Source organism: Canis lupus, chromosome 11, assembly GCF_011100685.1.
Source record: "Canis lupus familiaris isolate Mischka breed German Shepherd chromosome 11, alternate assembly UU_Cfam_GSD_1.0, whole genome shotgun sequence".
Lineage (NCBI taxonomy): Eukaryota > Metazoa > Chordata > Mammalia > Carnivora > Canidae > Canis > Canis lupus.
In genome coordinates, this window is record NC_049232.1 from 69,418,114 (window position 1) to 69,425,165 (window position 7,052).

Consider the following 7,052-nt stretch of genomic DNA (forward strand, 5'->3'; position numbering starts at 1 on the left):
CTTGCAAGTGGCTGACTTGAGACTCAGGTTCTGCCATCCACCGTGTCCGTTCATTGTCATCCATCATGTTGATCCATGAAGTCACCTGGGTGGCAGCCATATCTGTCAGCGCCCACTGCCCCGTGTTAAATCATTCAATCGTCACTGCTTGAAGGCTGAAAACCTGAGGTCTGGTCTCAGCCGTGCCCACTCTCAGCCTTGGGTCCTTGTGCAAGTCCTTCCGTCTCCCCCTCCCCCCCCCAACCATGCATTGACAGCCTCTGTGGGCATCACATCACCCTCAAGTAAGGACAATCTGTGAGGGGGATAGACTTGGCAAAGGGGTTGGCCTGGCCTGTGCTGGTTGACCATTCCCAGTGGTCCCCTGGGCCGAGTCTAGAATTTGGACAGAAATAATTCATAGATTCTCTAAGGGACAGAGCTGTCGCATCTGTGGTTACTGGCGATCTCCACTTCAACACACCATTTAAAATCTGAATCACTACAGAGCTGGTGCCTGCAGAGTAGCTCTTTGAAAACTTCATTCGGAAGTACCCAGTGCTCTGTAGCGCCCGCCCTCCCCTGCCTTTCTGCTCATTTGGGGTTGCACTCTATCTCTGAGAACCAGCAGAAATCCCGGCTCCTCCTAAGGAAATGTTCTGTATCCAAAGCCAAGCTTGGATTGTTCCCCCTGCTGCAGCAGCAGTGATCCCAGACTGCTGAGCATCACCTGAGTTGGGTCAGACTCTAGAGACTGGTCTGAGTATTCCTTCCCAGTGAATCCATAAAAATCACAGATCCTGGAGATGGAAGAGCCATCAAGAGGTAAATTGTTTTCTTGGGCTAACCAGAGTGGTATAAAGTAGACCTGTTTTACAGTCAAGGAAGCAGATGCCCCCTGGACCCCAAGTCGGGCTTACTTTTGGAAGAAGTGGGTTGCACGTGTTCAGTTGGTCTGTAAACTGAGGAGGGGATGAAGGCAGCCAGTGTCCTCCAGGGCACGTAGCCAGGGGATCTGGTGAGAAGGCCGTGTCCAGTGTCGGGCGCAGACAGGGAGTGGGTAGCGGGGGGCTCTGGAGTCTGCCCAGCGCTGCTGAGAACAGAGTGCTCCCTTGGCCCATGTCTTCAGTCTCTTTGATGAAAGTGGAAAACTTCTGATTGTGGAATGGAAGCTGTGGGTGTTGAAAAATAAAAGGGCTTTGCTTGAAGTACAGGTCTTCCTGAAGGCCCGTGGGGCTGAGAAGGGCAGTGGAAAAAAATGTTTGTCTTACAGTTACACATTTTGCATATAGTACGATGTCCTGAGAGGGAAGGCTGACACGGGGGAAAATCACTCTTTGTTTTTACTCAGAACCTTCTGAGCAGTTGAGATTTTCAGATCCGTTTGCTTCTCCAGCAGCCTGTGGGCCCGATCTCACTGCCGTCCCTGTGCCTCTCCTCCACTCCAGACCTGCGGGCTTCCCTGCTTCCCACACCACTGGTCTGAGCCCCTCTCACTGCCCAGCTGCTCCAGGATCCCGCCCGGCCAGCCAGGTGGGCCCATCCATTGTGCGACCCGGCTGCTTTCTCTTTTCCATTCGGTCACCCGATGTACAAATGGAAAGAGCTTTTACAGAGTTTCTCACTGAGTGACTTTCAAATCCCTTCTGGAAGAGAAACTGTACAGTGAGTGTAGAAATGTAAGAAAGAGGAGCTTTTCTGGCTGAAGCGGAGGCAGGACCACAACGATGACGATGAGGGCCTGGTCCAGTATGCTCATATACCTCTTAATGGCCTGGGGTATCTCCAGGATGGAACAAAACTTGCAACCTTGCAATTGCGCTGAAATTCCTTATTCCTCAAATCAGGAAGCTGAGGCAGAGAACTGGAGATGAGTTGTGATGGGGTTCTCAGGGGAAGGGACAAAGTCATGCTTAGGAGTCTCCTGTGCTCATTCTCATTCCCTCCCTGCTAATAATATTCCTGGTGCAGCCCCATTGCATGCCAGGCTGTCCTTATCCTTCCACTGCTTCAGACCCTTCCTGCCCCTGTTGCCTGACTCTGTCTCCCAGGGAAGCCTGCCCAGGCCTGTCAAGCCCACCAATACCCTCTCTCCACAATACTCCATGGTCATGCCACCCCACAGTGTGTCCAATTATCTACTTGCTTTGACCTCTGTCAAGTGTGAGAACATGTGACTTTGGCCTTCCCCATAAGACTGAAGGTTCCTGAGGGTAATCTTTCTTGCTCCCACCGTGCACTATTTGGTGCTGGACCTATGTATGATCAACCCTCAGTCAATTCTTGTGTTGGCTTTGTGTTTATGGGAAGAGAAGGTTCTAGAAGGTTGGTTTATACAAAGGAATTGTGTGACGGTGTATTTGTCTTTCACTTCTCAACGGTCCCCTTTCCCTGTCCTACAGGGCTTACTTGGCTGCCCGTTGGCCCTTACATTCCAGCATGGACCCCATGCCTCCTTCAGCCTGTAGGTAGTTGCTGAGGTGTGGTTGTAGCATCTGAGACTCAGTGAGCAAACAGACCTAATCTCTCGTCCCTTCAAAAAGGAATGGCATTTTGGAAAAAAGAAGAATAACCAGTTGTAGGACTTTCCCCCACTGCTCTGCCATTGTTTTCCTGTATAAAGGACTGTGAGATCTCTATCATATAGACCCAAAGTGTGGTCCCTGGGCCAGCGCTAGAAGAACTTGGTGGCACTGCAAATCCTTTGACAACACCTTAGACTTAGTCAGAAACTCAAGCTAGGGTCCAGCAATCTGTAGTTTAACATGTACCCCAGGGAATTGCAATTCCTGAAACCAGTTGGAAATCGTTGGTTTAGGAAAATAATCCATCTAAATTCTAGAAAGAGTCTATAAAGGATCATCTGGTCAGGTTCTGGCCTTTGGGCAAGTGAGGCTCTATCCCCATTATGTAGATGAGAAAACTGAGGCATAGAAAAGTCATGATCAAAAAAGACAAATAAATAAAAATTAAATAAAAGAAAAGTCATGATCAGGGTCACGTAGCTAAGCTGAAGAATGTTGGCATGAAGACTCATTTTTCTGTCTCTCACTTGGGCCCACTTTCTAAACTCAAATAAGGCAGTGGCTATAAAAATACTATTGCAGGTGGAGATAACATTTGTAATATTTATCCAAAGTTCTATTGTGGGGAACACAGTATTTGGCAGGAAGAAATATTTTTAAAAACAATTGGTATTCTTGAGAGAAGGGCAAACTCCTCTAGGGTATTTTCAAGCAATAAAACATGCAGTAAGGATCTTGTCCCACTGTCTGATTAACTGTTTTGTAGAGTCTGACTTGAGTAGATTGGACTTTGGAGTTGGACAGAGTGATCCTGCACTGAGGATCTAGTGACCACAAATACAGTGGATGTGGAAGGTTTAGGGTCACAGCAAACTATGGTCAGGGACTGAATCAGCCCACCACCTATTTTTATAGGTAAAACATTATTGACACACAGTCATGCTCATTTGTTTATGCATCATCGTGGCTGGGTTTGCATGACAATGCAGAGTTGAGGTTGTAACCAAGACCTCAAGGTCCATAAAATATAAAATATTACTATTTAGCCCTTTACTGAAAAAATGTACTGACCCCTGATTTAGAGTATTAAAACAAACTCAAGTCAGGATTACAAAAGAAGGGATTTGGAGAAAAGAACAGAAATGTGTTTCCTCAGACTCCTCCATAAAATCTGCATGTAGGTTTAAATTGCGAACTCATGTTTTCACGCAAGACGATTCTTTCTTGGGATTCACTAACAGTAAAGGAGTTAGATAGCCTCGTTTATGCATGACCAAATTATACTACTGGAGAGGACCCAGGAGCTGAGAGAGAGGCAAGACAGAAGGGATCTGGGAAATCTGTAGATAGACACCCTTCCAGCATTGGGAATTTATGTGTATGTTCATGAATAATATGCAATATACATATACACAGATATGAATATATACATTACATGCATGTGCACACACACGTTATTCCTGCCTACTTTAAAAAAGTTTTGAGGCAAATTAAAACAAATGCACACATGTATAGGAACTGAAGCCATTAAAACAAGGCAAAAGGTAGGAGTCATCATATAAAGGGAGAGAGTAAAGCAACAGGATTAAGACATGAACACACCCTGGTAGGTGACAGTGTTCAGCGGTTGAGTACAAAATGTATACTTCTGAGCTTCTTGGTAACCAGCGCAAAGAAGAAAACATATTGGGTTGCATAACTCTTTGATCGTAAAAGCGGATGAGTTCAAAAGGAGAAATGGACCCTTTGCTGCTTGTATAGGTGCTTTGAAATATATAGCATATTCTGAAATGGCTGATGGTAATCTATGAATTTAAAGCATGGTATCACAATGAATCAGGATAAAAGTCAATTATAAGAAGTGAAAATACTGGAATATTTAAAAAGAAATAGGGTCTTATGATTTTCCGTGATGCAGAATTAAAGATGAGCAGACACTAGGGCACTGGAGGATTCAAAAAAAAAAAAAAAAAAAAAAAAAGAGCATCACTTTCCTGGCATCTAGGAGCTTCCAGGAAAGCTGATGAACTAGAAAACTCTTAAGCTAGATGGTCCTTAAGAACTCCATTGTCATTCAAAGAAGAGAGGTGAATCTGCATTTTTTTTTTTTTTTGCAAAGTTGGGGAAAGGTCCTTCCATATTAATAAAAGAGGAAAAGAGAGAAGATGACATATTCTATGGTGTGTCACCCATTGGGCATCTGTGGACACTACTATGTGCTAGGCACTGTTGCTATAGCAACCAACACCCCACAGACATCATCCCTGACTTCCTGAAGCTTACAATTGGGGGAGCAAGATGGGCAATTAAATATGTAATCACAATATAGTGTAATTGATATTAATAACAGATGATTCAGGGCATTATATGTACATGGTGGGAAAGCCCAAGTTCATCTACCTACCATTCCTGGGAGGAGGGGGGAGGATGGAGAGGGGTTCCTTGAGGTAACATCTTTGATATGTACACTGGTTTAATAAGTAAAAACTCAAATTCTATTAGGTCACTTCACTCCCTTCTTCTTCCAGTTTAAAATCTTTCAGCATCTGTCCTTGTCTGTGGAGTCCCGGTCACATTTCCTCGCACAGCCTCCCTGGCCCTCCCGTAAGCTTCATTTTTAGCCTCTGATTCCATTAAAAACCCAGCTCCAGTCCAGGTGTCCTGTTTATTCTGATCCCCTAGCCTGCTAATCCCTTCCCTGACTCCGTTTTCATGCAGGCAGCATCCTCACTGCAACACGAAGTGCCCTTTTCTTCTATCTCTTGCTCTGGCAACTTAAACAAACGTTCAAGTTGCCGTTCAAATATTGTCTCTGCTCTGAGCATCCACCGCTGACTTTCAGAAGAAATATATCCCTCTTTGCTTTGCAGGGTTTCAGAGCACACTTCCACCGCTAGTCAATAATGATGTGAGTAATAGTTTTATGATTACAACCACCACCTACATTTGACGATCATGAGCTCGTTGTGTGCCAAGCAAATTACATTCATAGTTTCACTTAATTTGTGCTTATCCTGTGAGTGCTCTTATTCCCCTTTGGCAGATAAAGAAAGTAAAGCTTGGAGCTGCCAAATGGCTGTTCCAAGGTCGTACTGCTATTGAGCGATAGAGCTGGCATTTTGGACCCAGGGCTACCTGACTGCAGAGCAAGCGGTCATAAACACCATGAGATTGTAGTTACCTAGGGCTCTGTCTTCCCAGTGGCACTTAATCACCTTAAAAACACAGGAGATCCCTGGAATAAATAAATGACTTGCACATGTCCACACCTAGCAGTCTCCCGATAAATGTTTAAACTATATATACTAATAAATCCACTTTAAGTACCTAATATTGGGGAAAACACCATTTTTTTTAAAGACACGATACCATTTTCATAAATGAGATCTAAATATGAGCCTGTTTCAGAGAAGAGATCCAAGGCTTGATCTTCTCTTTGGCCTCCTCTCTTGCCACCTTCCATCCTCCAAATTCCCATCCCTCTCCGTACCCCAGTCCTTGCCCTAGATATATGTGCACACACATGTCTTGAAATAGAAGCAGACAGAAACTATGAGACGTAGATGCCTAAGGAAATCTGTGTCTTCTTGGAACAGTGATTGGTGGGTAAAGAATTTGAAGAACAAATGTTATTTGGAGAAAAGGAGAAATAGAAAACGGGGGCGGGGGGGTGGGAGAGAGAAGGAAATTTGGAAACTTTTCAGAAGTTTAGGATCTGTTTTGTTTGAAGAGAATGGCTCATTTCTGAGTTAGACTTCTTTCACATAGAATATAACCTCTAGCCTCTGGGTATGCTAGATTTATGGACTTTGCTGGGGGTGGAGATTGATACTGAAAGATGTCCTGAAGTGTTTTTTCCTGATGTTAGCAAAATCAGGAAATGACCTTTTCTTTTCTCTTTAAAGTGGGCTAGCTTTTTTTTTTTTATTTCTACAAAATTTTAAGCTCAACAGGTCCTGCTTTTGAAGTAAAAATCGATTTATACCTAGAGTAAATGATTTCAAATTGAACAGATGCTTTAGCTGTGCAATGCCACATATTTTCAGTTGTGAAGCAACAAGCAAAGGAGAAAACATGTCAACCACAACAGAATGCACCAATTCACTTTTTGCGGTTGTTATTTTTACTGGGAAGAAGAACAAAAAAGTCCCAACCGAACCTTGCCTTCTTAGCATCAAACTTTCAGCCATGTAAAGAATGGGGGTAATGGGCAGACTGAGAGACCAGAATGTGCGTGTCTGTAGAGGGGTAATCAAGGAAAGGGAACACAAAAGAAGAACACATGGAAGGATGTGTAGCAGAGCACCTTGCTAGAAGGTGAAGTGGTAGCAGAGTGTGCACAGGTGGAGAGGGGTTCAGATCACTGTCCTGGAAACACAGGCCTGACTTCAAAACCCTCTCCTCCTTCCTTCTACTCAAGCAAACATCTACTGAGCACTTGCTGTGAGTTAAATGCTCAAAAGCTTTGGAAGGGGGTCTGCTTGGCCACCCATCTCACTTGTCATTGGCCATGGAATAGCAATCATTTATTTTCACTTTTAGGGTAGT